A 14,545-nucleotide genomic window follows, 5' to 3' on the forward strand; every position below is an offset into this window, starting at 1 on the left:
GAGTATTTTTCCACTTGCTATTTCAAAATATTTGCCATGGCACCCCTTTCTTGCCAGTCACTTCTGTCTTCACCTTGGATATGACCTTGCTGTGCCTGAAGCTTAATGGCTGTAATGTGCAGTGTGAGTTAAGTCTAAGATGATTCTCAAATGCATTGCAGGTGAGTGTTTATGTCACAAATAAATACAGTAGATTGCTCTTAAACTCATACTTTAGAATGTTTATTACAGATGCAATTTCTGTCTTAACATAAATCAAAGTACTTAAAGTGCCATATGATACCAAATGCTTAGTTTAACAGCATAAAATTGAGCAAAAACTGTATACAGTACTTTATAGGTGCTATAAAATTCTTGTGCTTGCGGCCTCACCTTTTTGCATTGCCCAGATCAATCAAGTCCACTGAACGCTCTGGATAGTAAATACTTGCATGAAACAACGATTAGCTTTCAGAGTTTAGTTCTTCTAAATTATTACTGTCTTCAGTGAAGGTGCTTCAAAATATCACAAAATTGCAAAGAAGCAGGAACCACATTTAACGTGATTAAATTTACTTCACCATCATTAGACTATTATCCATTCTCTGAGAGAAAAATCTTATGCTTTGCCTCCAACATGCATTAGCAACCTATTATGAAAGATCTGTCATACATAGGCGTGCAAACATTTTTTTAATCACTTCATGTGGTAAGGAACGTGTTATTGTAAAGCTCCTCGTGTCCTGTACGCTTCCTGTCTCACTCAAATATTATTGGACTTATATACAGTCTCCTTAAGACATGTTGAGTTTCTGTAAACACCTGAGAAAAGGCTGAGGAAGCATTTTTGCACCGTAAATCTATCTGAGACCAAAGATCTTGGCCTAACGAACCTCCTGAGGTTCGAAAGGATACTCTGCCAAAGCAAACACCTCCTCCCCTCTCAGCTGAGGAGGCTCAGCTGAGTCAGACAACAGACCACAGCACTGAGCGCTGCAGGTTTATTGCTCTTTTTGTAGGTACACTCAAGAGATTGCTCTTCTTATTTCCCAAAATCACTTAAAGCCCCCCGCTATCCCCTAAGACAAGTGGGTGCTAGGCTGTATCTCTAATAGCCAAATCTGCTCATGTAATGTATCAAAAAATACCTGCAGCGAGAGCGTCATTAATGATGTGTAGCCTCTCAGCCAAGTCAGTACTTTCGGTAGGCTTTTTTTTATTATTACTACCTGGGTACTTTGACCTAGCAGGATGTAAAAAAAAAAGAATCAGAGCAGACTGCTAAAATACCTGCTAATTAACTTTATTTAACTTACTGCAAACCGGCTATCGTTTGAAATAATGCGATGCAGGAGACCTCTAAACCTTCACGTGCCGTTCCCTTTTTGGACCGCTTTGCCCTAGCTGGCCGCTTTCGAGCCCTGGGGACCTGTTTGCTCTTGTTGCCAACAGTGACCTTCATAAAGAGGTGGGTGCTCAGTGCCTGCACTTCTGCGGGCGTTAATATATCCATACAGACCAAAGCGAGGGGCACTGACCGCGGGGCTGTCTGCTGCCTGAGCCCCGGGGCAGAGAAACACAGGCAGACGCTGGTGCCCGGCTTCCAGGGAGGACACACGGGCCAAAGCATTGCAGAGCGGCGTAACTCTAAGTGTAGTGTTCACAGCACACATACATAGTAACTTCTCCCTATGAAAGGCCTCTGGATCAATCACCTTTCCTCAGAAATCACCATTTCTGCAGAGTTTTTCTACTGTTTTTCACAGGCTCATCTGCACAGGTGTAATTTTGAAGCCGACCCCTTTCCCACTTGCTGGGTTTTTTTGCTTTATTGCATTGCTCTGAGAGATTGCTTCCCACTTTCTCTGTGCACCCTGGCAGAGACCAGAGTGAGCAGAGCTGTGTAATTTCAAGCACGCTGCAGGAAGGCACTGCGTGTGTACTCCAGAGCTTAATTCAGCTCTCTCATCTTGTTGCTTTCCCAAGTGTAACCTGGAGAATTTCAAAGTGTTTTTCGCTTTGGAAACAGCTATTATGTCTAACAAGCCTTCTAAGGAAAAAAACCTTTATCAGAGGCTGCTTAGCATACACGTATGAGTCTAGAGCCAAATAATACAGTGTCCAGAGCTGTGAGAGGAGGGAATTCAGAACTTTTGGCTTTTGGGACTATAGTTGAATTACTAGATAACACTACTCCTTCGCTCAATGTACAATTTTCCCTTTGTGCCTGCAAACATTTTCCTCAGGATACACATATTCCTGTCCCTCACCGCAGCAGCACTGTATGTTAACAGTGCTAAGTTTTAAAAATTTCTGGGTTACTTGGTTGAAATAATGAAAAACTACAGATGCCTGAGAGACACTGAACCAAAGTATTTACTGGATAGTTCATCGTTGGAAAGATGCATTCTCATAACTTTTAAACTTTTTAGAAACTCTACTGTTTCTTTCAGTGGGATGGACATGAAGTATTTTATAACTAATCCCAGCAATTTGGGAAGGAAGCTTTGATTTTGAATAAAATTGCTCCACAGCTGGTGCGACGCGCTGCCACCGCTCGCTGGCCCGGCGGCCCTGGGAATGAAGGAAGTTCACACCCTTGACAAGGGCTTTTTTTCCCTCCCGCTGGCTGACCACCAAGTGAAAGCGGTGCAAGGGCTCTCTTTGTCACCAGGGCTAGACTTTTCATTCTTTTGAAATGAAAGCATATATAAACTCAGAAACGAATGGCAGAAAGAAACTGTTTCCCACTGACTCCGTTGCAGGCCTTGCGGTCTACCCTTAATAACACTGTAAATATATAATGTGTATAGTTCACCGCACAGATATCATTCTGTTCTTAAATTGATGTATATTACTACCACCCAGTAATGTGGCTAGCGGGCTGTCATACATTCTAAGTATCCACCAAGAACATCTCCTTTCTAACTGCAACATAAAGCCTCTTGGTGTCCCCACCTAGCTCTGTATTTATCTCCCTCAGTTACTTGTACTCCAAAAGCACATCTCCTGTCAAACTCCTTTTTCTCTCCCCCCCAAGGCTGAATATTTCATGCACATCGAGCAGTTCCTCATCAGGCATTTCCTCCGCCCTCAAGTTATTGAACTTTTCTGGAGAGGTTCCAAGACATGGGTAAGGTGGGTTGTTTTTCTTTCCTTCTCTCTCTAGGCTGCAGCCCAGAGTTGAGCAGGACTTTCCAAGCAAACTGCTTTATTCAGTGGCACCGTTGTTTCCTGAACTTTTGATTAATGCCTTTGCTGATACACCTGGTCGCTTGCTTTCCTTTCCTCGCAAATGAATCCTCTCACCCCTGTGCAATCACTTCTCACCATCCCTCTTAGGGCCCAGTTCTGAGGGACTGCTTCCCACTTTTGACCTGTAAGTGTGTTTGTTTGAAACATCATTTTCACTGTAAAACCTTCTACTTGAGGTCCTGTTTATCTAGGTACAACCTGCTGGAAAGTACAAGCTCTTTCCTGACAACACCCTGATAACTATTGCCCCACTTTACGCACACTCTTAACCAGCAATTCTTATTCCAGAAGACACCCTGCCAGCAATTTTTAAATTCCTGATTTACGGCCACTTCCCCTTTGCTCCATTGCTCCAGCATTTACATGAAGTCTTATTCTAGCTGCAACACTTTTAGCAGGTGGCACAGCATAAGCAGGTATTTCGTCCACTACAGGAATTCTCAAAATTCAGTGATCTTGCATGATTGTCCATAAAGAGCAGCAAATAATCAAGACAAGCATGATGTAGTTTCACCTATTAGTTTCTTAAAAAAAAAAAATTCTATACCTGTAGTTGACGTGGTTATGTTAATCTCTGGATATGTTAATATCTTCCTGGATTGAGACCTTTCAAAATAAAACCAAGAAATGCAAAATCAGTATCATTCCAATAATTCTGAGTCATCTCCACGTATCCAGCTTTATCTCTCAGAGTATGAGGCTTTGCTCTCTTTCATGACCCCAAGAAAGTGATACCATGGGGAAAAAAATCACAAAAGACTCTCATTTAGAAGAAAAAAAGGGGGGGAGGGGGGAGAAAAAAAAAGCATAATTCTTTCCTCATTGGTAAAGAATTGGAAACTAGCAGTTTATCTGCTTGGAGAGGGGAGGAAAAAATTTCCCAAACTGATAATCAAAAATAAAATGAGGACAAGATATTCTGCCTAAGCATTTGTTAAAGTAAGGGGCTGGAGAGGGGGATGAAATGCACAGTTTTCTTTTTTACTTTCCTTCAAAGAGTGAATGAAAAATTATTCTGCACAGCAAGAAAATCACTTGTAATATAATTCAGAAAATATATTGTTTCCTTTAGAAGCATCTTGCTCAACACTTGATTTCACATTTTCATTCCTTAGAGATTACAGTTCTTTGCATTTTTATATCTTGGAGTTCACCACCTTGTGGTTTTGAAGTACAAACAACTTCATAAATATTATTCACAGCATTAGAAAAAAAATCAAGTAGATTCATGTTCTTCCACGTAAATGACAAATGAATAAACACAAGTTATATGGGTGACTAACTGAAATATTACACTAACATTTCCTGGCACTATAGGCTTATCATGATTGCTATACGTGGAGGTAATCAATACTGAGTAAATGGGTGTTAAAGTTAACATTATACCTAGGCCAGAGTTTGAATGAAAGGTCATTCTAGCTTTGTTAGCATGGAAAATTTTACCTTATGCTAAGACACTTTGTTTCTAATGAGACCTACAGGACTCACCTTCTTTCTACAACGTAGGGACAGGTGGAGAGGAAGATTTAGTGGCATGCATGGATCCTTTCATTGTATATACCCTATGCTTTGTATATATAGCGTGTATTGCTATGTGTATGTCCATAGATGGCATGTAAAATGTGTATATTGCATATATTTCTGTCTGAAGTTTTTAAATACTCTTGTTCTACATTGGAGAAGCAAACATCACAGCCCCAAGGGCCCTGTGCACCAGCTGGCAGAAAGACGCGGTCCCTCCCTCCCTCCTGCGTAGCCAGAGCTGGGGAACTGCCCAGGCACCGTCCGGGTTCGGGGCTGAGCGGAGGGCACACGTTCCTGACCCTGTCCTGCTTTGACTCGTGCAGGTAGGAAGAGTCGTGCTGTCCGCGTCACCTGTTTGCAGCCTGAGTCAGACCTGCCCACAGCAAAGCACATTTGTTCCTGAGCTCTGGGTGGTTCCTTTCGGAAAGGAGAAAAAGAACAAAGGCTTCTTTGAAAATAACCTTATTTGAGCATAAGCAAATGGGTGAAGCAGAAGTTCTGAGATGGTTCTTATTGCAAATTGTGCCACGCTTGTATAACCTTTCACTTACAACTTCCTTTATATTAATATTTATATTAACTTCTTCCATTTGTCAAATCCTAAATTACGGCTGCCTCAACACCAGCAGTAGGGGAACACAACAAGAAACCGATCCCAGTGACATGAGAAGGCTGTGACCTTACCTCTCCCTGCTTCCATCAGGAACAAAATTCCCAGTAATATTAGTATTTAAATTACTGTAACTGGACATATAAACCATGATCTCACTTGGATGAGTAAGGAAAAATCACGCTATGCTGAACTGGCTTTGGACATCTCCTGTGGGCTTTGTTTTGATTACACACCATTCAGACGTGCAGATACCCTTCTGAGCTATAACAAGTTATTTGCTTTTTTTAAACAGAGCCACAGACCGAAGAGAAAGCTAACCTTCAGAGAAGAGCTCACACTCTGCAGTTGCTTGTATGCTTCTGAGCGCTCCTCTTTGTCCCTTGAACATCCCCGGTGTTCCCCATCGGCCTAGGAGGGATGGCTTGGAAGGGGCTTGTACTGGCTTCGCCTATCCCGAGGTGCTGGGTTTCCTTCCGTCTCAGGTGCTCCATGTGTGAATGACTGCATGCTCCATGAGTAACAGCTTTGGCTTCCCTTCCTGCCCTGCCTGTATGCTCTGCACCCTGCACACAGCTTGGGTGCACTCCAGCTCTCTGTTCAGAGCTCCCTTGCACATCCAATGCTTTGCTCACACAGATCTGGCCCAGAGTCTGCCAGGTAACCATTAGCTGAAGTCTTAGTTTAGAAGAAATTGAAGAGAAAAAAATACAAAGTTTTCTTCCTTTCTCTTATCTGGAAAGCAAATGAAAAATTTTTTTCTGGAAACTTGAGCAGTCGGTTCATGTGACATATCTACAATGAGATCTGCAACCACAAAGCATTCAAATAAAATACAACAAGGCAGTGAACTGCTGTGACACTTTTATTTCAAATATCTAACATCTAACAACAAACGCCAAGCATACTGCTTTGTAAAATTACAGGGAATGTAAAATGGAAAAAGAAAACTGAGCTCAGGAAAGGGAACAGATAAAAATCCTGCTTTTGAGAATGACGCCAAGTAATAACATCCCATCCTGGCTCCCGCACAAGATCTGGAATGTTTGCTTCCCTTGGCAAACTGTATAAAATCACACTTCTTCCAGCTTATAGTTACGCTCTAAACAATAAGTGCTTTGGGGCAGACTTAGGCTCCGAGATCGCCAATTAAATGCCCTGCTATCCAATTTACATATAACCCGCTGGTGAACAAGAACTGACTCTTAATTTCTTTGGGGAATGTGTCCCTCGGAGTCTGTCCAAGCACTGGTAACGACTGTGTTATTTTGGATGGCTTTTCTGTGCTGCATGGGAGTGTTTACATCACTACAAAAAGAGAAGAAACAAACGATTAGGGCTTTTATAACTTCTTAAAATCTGATTATTCCAGGGGATTAGGGAGTCAGTAGATTCACTGGAGGTGAGGTGGGAGGAACAAGGCACTCTCGCATCGAAACCCTGCTCTGGCGCACGCGGTGGAGGAGGGGTGGCACCAGCAAGCACAAAGCGTCCATGCTTCCTTCTCCTCTTGCAGCCAAGCTGCAGACACAGGGCTCACCTCACAAAGGAGCCAGGATTATATGGGGGTTTTTTTAAACAGGAAAATTTTGCAATAACATTTTAAATAACGTCATTACATTTCATAAGAAGTGGCATTGTCTTTGGTCATTCCTTAGCCCACAGTAGCATGTGTATACTTCCCCAAAATTACAATTTTCTCCAATAATTTAGTCCTGGATCCCGAAAGGCACCTCAGTGTGACTGAGGATCTAGCCCTGTATGTCTGAACAAGATTTAGATGGTTTAGTATTTAGACTTGTATGACTTAGTGAACAAGTAACTATTCACAGTGAGAAAAAACATAGCTTTAATAGTCAGGTGTTCAAAATCTGCACCAGTTAGGAGTCAAAAATCTCACTTTCCAAAGTGAGTTCACATGTACCAAAGTCACGTTGCAAACTAATCAGAATTCCTCATCCTTGTATAAATTATTGCCTAAAATCTACATTTTCAAGTTTTCTCTTTCTTTAAAGGCTGCCTGTTACTATGCCTAGCTTTGCTTTTCTTGCTGAGCACTGATCAAGTTCTTCTCGGTATATTAGTATGCTCGAACAGATCCGTTATGGTTATTAAAAATATTGCACATGCCAAAATATTTTGACTGACAAAGTGAAAAACATTTCCAGCATCCTGAGATCCCTATCTGCCGTATGCCTTGTGAAGAATTGGCCCAAAATAAAATCACGTTTGTGGTTATTACCACTATCAGATTGGTGATTTGGCAGTTATTAGGGAGTGCATCAGCCCCGGCCGCGCTGGGCCATCAGAAATCCCCGGGGTGAGAGGTGGGATGGAGCACCGATCCCCGGGCAGCTGCGACGCTTTGGACAAGACGTGCACAGAGCACAGCACTTGTGTACAGCCTGGACACGGGTGAAGTAAGCATTACTTACTTGCTGCTGAAAATTACTTTGCCCCACAGAAAAAGAAAGCAAAGGCAAGAACCCTGCACTCGTCGTAACAATAACCCTGCGAGGAGGAGGCTGCAAAAGAGGCTTTAAGTATACAGCTTAGCAGAAAAAACAGCCTCCAGGTTTTGGCTTCCACGCTTTCCAGACTTTGCTTTTTCATGAATGTAAATAACAGCAAAACAAAACACCTCAATATAAGCTTTCACTCAAGTGTAACTCTTTATATGGATCTGCCATAAAGGACCCTCCTGCCTCCATCCCTAGCCATCCCAACATCATTTCAGCTTCTAGTCCAGTTTTTCCTAGCCCTGGCTCCCAGTTTACTGCACTTTCTGCTCAACATGCAAGAACGAAGTTTTTTATAAGTTTCTCATAAGTTTCTTATACTGACACCTGAAAGAGCAAGGCAGCTCTCAGCACATTCCCAGGCTTTATTCCCTGGGAATATTTCCCACAGACAGCCTCACACCCTGTGTCTCCCACAGGAAAAGTAATTTTCCTACAAAAATGAAGCGCTGGGATTTTCAAAGGGATAATGTCATGGACGTTACACCCAGGAGATAACGTTTCAATTGCCAGCCCTGGCCCCAGCACGGCCGTGGAAGATGTCCAGCAGCGGCGTGTAGCCCAGCAACCTGCCCCAAACAGCGAGTGCTTCCAGGAAATGAAAAAGAAACACAGTGATTTTAAACAACCCTTTCACAGGTCCCACGGGACTGGGAAGAACTGGTGGATGAATCACTGCTCACAACACATGTCTTCAAGGAAGTCAACAGAAAAATAAACGGGCTCCAAATGTCATAATTGGCTCCCTGGGGACTGAGGGGGACCCTTTGCTGAAGCCTACAACCACGTTTCAGCCTACAACCGCACCGCCCCGATCTTGATGTACGCGGCAACTGGCTCAGTCACAGTTTGGGCAGGGGGGTCTGTAGGAAAAGAAAGAGCATCCGGCAGGGAACGGTCTTGCTGACGCAGCACGACATGTTGAATCTGTAAGAATACCTTTGTGCTGTTGCAATGCCTTTCTCATTTATGTGTGCACTGGGTACTCAGCAAACAGATTTAGCAACCAGGCATTGTTAAAGTAAGATACATTCCTCCTTCAAGATTTATTTTGTATGCTTGCTATTAATATCTGCCGCAGCAATCCTGCAGTTTCTCTGAGTTAGCACTAAACGTTGGCCCCGACGTGACAATTTACTGTTGATGCTGTTGGCTTAGGATAAGCCATAGAGCCCAACGATGGTTCATCAAAAGTCCAGCTCCCAAACAGCAACTCACTCCTAGGGCTTGTCAGATGCTCCTGCACTCCCACCCGAGGGGCTGCTGGTTGTTCTCATCCCCTCTCAGCTAAGGGATAAGCAAGAAAAAACAGGGGCAAAACCAAGGAGTTAATGTCTACAGTTTCTTTTCTGATCAACAACTGCAAAGCTGCTTCAGACCCTGGATGCGCACTGGCTTTGTAAACAGCTCATCTTTGGTTTAGTCTGAGAAAAGTCTTCCACAGCCTACTTCAGAAAAATGGAAAAATATCCAACATCTTTTTCAATTCTATGTTTTTATTTAATTTGACAGGTTTATCAGGGAAACTTGAACTGCTTAAAGTGTCGGCAAGACTGTCCTGAACAAGGCTGTCCTAAACTCGTGCTTCCTCTTTACTTTGCTGGCAGGTGGAAACACAGCAAAAATAACTGAAGGAAAAAAAAAAAAATCATTTTCCTAACACTTCACAGAACTAGTGGAAAATGGATTATACATATCTCAGTAGGTTAGATCGTACCTTTGATTTCATATCTAAAATTTTGTTCCCTTCTCAAGCTCCCTGATGGCCCCGTGATTGAAAGTGAGCTTTTAGAAAAGGACGTTGTGACACTAAATCCTCATGGCACAAACCTCATGAACAAAACAGAGAGGAATTGTATTGGCAGTGTCTAACAAAGAATATAAACAGATATAGCGACCTACAGACTTGACAATTAATATCTGTAGTATCCGATACATACATATATATATGTCTACAAACATGCATGAACACACATATGCAGCCCATGGCAGAGCCACACAGATTGTGGGCCAAGATCAGGGGCTATATTATGAGTTAAGGTTTTTATAACTTTTACCCTGGCAAAACCATGGCTTTTCCTGTGATAAACAATAAACTTTGTTCTCTGGAGAGTCAATCAGTGAGAGATGGGCTACGTGATTTCCCCAGGTCCATTCCCATCCCACTGTCTGTGATTTTTGGTGTTGATCTTCCACCATCTCATATTTTCTTAATATAACAGCAGATTTCTGTTACCTTCTCTAGCTCATTTAAAACTTTCTTTAATTGCAGTGATGACACATCATGACCCCATCTTCTACTTTCAGGTACCTTCATTATTTGTATAAGAAAATGATTCCTACCACACTTACCGTGAGCAGTTAGATAATTCCTGCCAAAAATCTGTTTGAGTTACGAGCAGGTGCTTGTGACTCTTTCACTGGGATTGCCAAGCATTTCCTCTTTGGATCAATAGGCTGCCTTCATAAGTGAAATATTAATATCAAAACCCCCTCCACTTTAAGTGTCTTGTTAAGAAACAAGTTTTTATGCCTAAACCAAATTTACTCTGCTCCTTCTAAAATGGTGCATTCACTACAAACATGCAAAGCTGCTTATTAGAATCCAGAAGGCTGGAAAAAATAATTCATTAAAAATAAATACCTAAATCATAACAGCTGCATAATCTCAGCAAAACCTAATCTGTTCCAGTAGATTTTGATTCTCTTTATAATTGCAAAGTTGCATACAGAAAAATATTTTTATTTGGCTACACTGGACATCAGTAAGTGTGCCTACTTCGTAATATCACTTGTGAAAACCAGCTAGAGGCATTTTCTTCTGCCTTTGTATGCGGTGTGTTTCTTTGTGCCTTTGTATTCCTGATTCCTCAGTTACCGTAAAACACGTGCAGATCTGAGAATTCGCCCTGCCGCTGCAACCAGACCCCCCAGCAGTGCCAGTGATCACAACGAGGCACTTGCACAACTGAGACTTTTTTTATAACAAGGCCACACTTCACCGAGTTAATACTACAAACCCACGTAATTACACAGGGCTCCACCTAGAAAGCTGAACAAAAGCTCTGCATGAGTAATACGAGGTTAAATCTGTGGTCTTCTGCTCTGACAAATGTTCAGAGTGCAAAATGGGGATTGTGTTTATGCCCAAGAGGAAACATGGGTTAAAAGCACCATTCTCCCTGCTTTTGCTGTCTCCAGTGATGCATTGCTAGGCAAAACTACATGCTCTCACAAGTGCTTTATAAAATCCCCTGCCTTCTCCTCTCTGTCCATTAACACATTTTGCCTTGCCTGTGCTTTATCTGTGCAAATTTGCAATTGCGATCTGCACAGGGCCAAGCACTGACTGCTGAAAATGCTCAGCTGCTACAGAAGTACTCTATTTTTCTCCATCTCTGTCTGCAGTTTGTGCATTATGGCAAAGTTATAGCAGTTAAAAATACATGTTTAACCTTCTAAAGAAACCCTCTAGAATATGGCATAGCAGAATATACAGAAATGAGAGCAATAAAGGAACTTGTATTCAGTTTCTCAATTTAAATCATGGCTGTGCTACATCAAGTTACTTTGGAAAACACTCTCCCTTTAACTCAGGTCAGTACAAAAGTCCAGTTATTAAAATTAAAATTGATTTATTATTGTATAGAAGCCAATATATAGCAGACTTCTTGGACCTAATCTCCTGTTTCCCAAAAATGTGAAGAGGAAAAATCCAAGAAGTATACAATCAATCAATCAGCAATGTTTTTATTCAAAGTGAGCATTAATAGTACTTAACAAGCATTCATGAGAAATTAAACTGGAAGATGCTACTGAGAGAAATCTGCTGTTAAAAATGAGTGTGTCTCTGTCATAAGCAGCAACTTATGCATGCATTAAAAAAGTTTATCTTAGTTCTGTTGTGATGAGATTTCATTGTACCCTTAAAATGTTACCACTAGAATATATATGGTTTTAATATTGATAAGTTACCTTGTTGGAGAGGCTCATGGAACCAGGGGCCAGGAGCACAGTGGTGGGGACAAGCCATAGGTTTTGCCAGGGAAAGGAAAAGGACTCAGTGGCAATGAGAGGTCATCAGAATTTCCCATTATTGTGCTTTCAATCCGCTCAGCGTTCGCTCCCCTGCTATTGTTTTTCACATTCACCTTTGGAAGCAAGGTCAGCCAGGACTATTTAAAAAAGTCAAAAGAAAATGTAAATATAGGTTTGAGCTATCTGCATGGAAAACTGCAATAATTGTCATGTCTGACACAGAAAAAAATAAAAGTTCTCCCCCTTTTTCTTTTACACAATAATTTCCCTTAAATCTTCTAGATTTGTTTGGACAAGAGCAGGAATGAAATAGTACCCTAATTAAAAATCCTTTCAAAAGGAAAGGGTGGATGCGATCATCCAGGAAGGAAATCTTAAACACAATATTCACAGCAATACTTCAATGACGTGCGTTACACCTCTGTCAATATATATATTTTTTTGCTTCATATACATGTGGCAGTATGTTTCATGAACACATCACAGATCTGAAGCCCAGCCCTACCTAATAGAAGATTATAGCATCAGGCTCTTAAACTGGCAGCAAATCATTTCATCTCAGATGTCGATACAAATACTTCAGCCCATTATAATAACCCCTAATAACAATGATATCAGGAAGAATAAAAATCCACAATTGTGAATGCATTTTGTCTTTTAAAAACATCAGCAAAACCATCCCGAACGTCGTTTTACGTTGTAACCCAAACCCCACATCTCATGCTAACATTGATTCAGTACAGACACTCCGACATTAAAAAGCAACTCCCTCATAAGAGGAGAATAGCATAGAGTTTTGTTTGATGTGTCACATACAACTTCTGACCAGAACTCACCCTATCCCAGGCTTTCAGTAGCGTCAGCAGGAGAACCAGAGTTCTTCCAACAGAAAATGTCAAATTTGCATCTGTAAAATATAAAATATTAATCTGGTTTCTGCCATAAATTGAATTTTCTTAAAGACTTGGGAGGGTATCAAACCCAAAGCCTTCACATTTCAGTTTGATTTAGTGAAACAGCAGAATAATTTCCCAGTTCACATTGTATTCCCTGTCAGAAGCAGCTTAGCTAATGAGTTAGATGCATTGTGCTGGTGATAACACACACAGTGCTAGAAAGGCTGGTCACCAGGTGAAAAATAACGTGTTCTACAAATTGCAGCAGAAAGCCGATGACTGCTCAATGCCATTATGTCTAGATCTAGATATGCAAAAAAAAAATCCCCCCAAAACAGGTCTGTGGTTTGTGCTGGAGCTGGGCATAAACATCTCCTGATCTATACTGATATGCCAATCATTTCCAGGGAAACTGATTTAATATCACATTCCCCATCCATAAAATATCAGTAAAAATCCATAAAATTCTTAGGTCTTGACCTACCAACCTGCTGAAGTGTAAAATCAGAGACCAGGGTGTAGGTTTAAAAAAAAAAAGAAATCTGATAAAATATGTTGGACATTTGAATATACCAAAGGCTTATTTTCCCAGCCCAGAACTACTGTTTAGACTACACACGACATTAAACATTTCCCATTTTCATTTCCTCTATTTCTCATAGAAACTCTTAATATAAAGGAAAAATGCTAAGCATCCGTGCCTGTTTCAGCATTTTTGACCGAAGGCATAAAACCCGTTGTTGGAACGGCCCGTAGCGAGAGGCGACCACACAAGGGGTCAGTTCACTCCTTGCTGTAGCGAGATGCAGTTGTGCAGCACTCAGCTCGCGGCAGGGGAGGTTTGCCAGATTACACAAACTCACTTAAATTTAACTTTCTCCTTGTAGTCTCTCCAACTGGATTTAATGTCACTGAAAATTACTGTTTAGTGCTCCTCTACTGTTCTCCACAAACTGTTCTTTCCTTGAGCTTTGAATGGCTGAATGTCTTTTAGCCAGACCTATTACAGGACCAAAGCCGCTGCTGAGATCATAGCTTTTGGTTGTCACTTGGATTTTTTTCAGTATAAACAGCGTTTCAGTGATTATAATGCTCATGAAAAGTACCATATTGGCCACACCGAAGTCTGGGCTTTGTAAGCGATGTTAGTTTTCCTTATTTTCTTTAATCCTTAAACCTAACGGAGAGATTTTCATTTTGACTCCACCATCATCCTGCTGATTAAGCCCAACTATGCAATGTGGAGAAATAAACACGATAGCTCTTATACATTTACATGAGGAAACAAGTACATATTTGTCAAAACAGTATGACTAATCAAGAAAAAAGATCATTTTCTCAGAAGTTCTGGGAACGTGCAGTGATGCAGAAAAGAACAAAGAAGGAATTATTCCTAATCAGAACCAGGAAAATGAGATTATCATGAGATGGAGCAATGATAAGAAAACTGTCACTGACCAATGAGAGACGTGCTGAGGAACCAAACCATTCATTGGTACGTAAAGGAGATAATATACATATGAATTACTTAAAGAACTGGAGACAGTTGCTCTAACGATTTTATTCCACGTTCATCTAATGCTCAGAGTAAAAATATAGTTCCAGTTTATTTTTTAAGTCACATAAATAGTATCTACAATAACCAAATATGATCCTCGCAATGAGGAAAAAAAAAAAATCATGTGGTTTTAGAAGGTCCTGAAGAGTAATCTGCCTTTATTGCT

The sequence above is a fragment of the Platalea leucorodia genome (assembly GCF_965183815.1).
Source record: "Platalea leucorodia genome assembly, chromosome: 8".
In the NCBI taxonomy this organism is placed as follows: Eukaryota; Metazoa; Chordata; class Aves; order Pelecaniformes; family Threskiornithidae; genus Platalea; species Platalea leucorodia.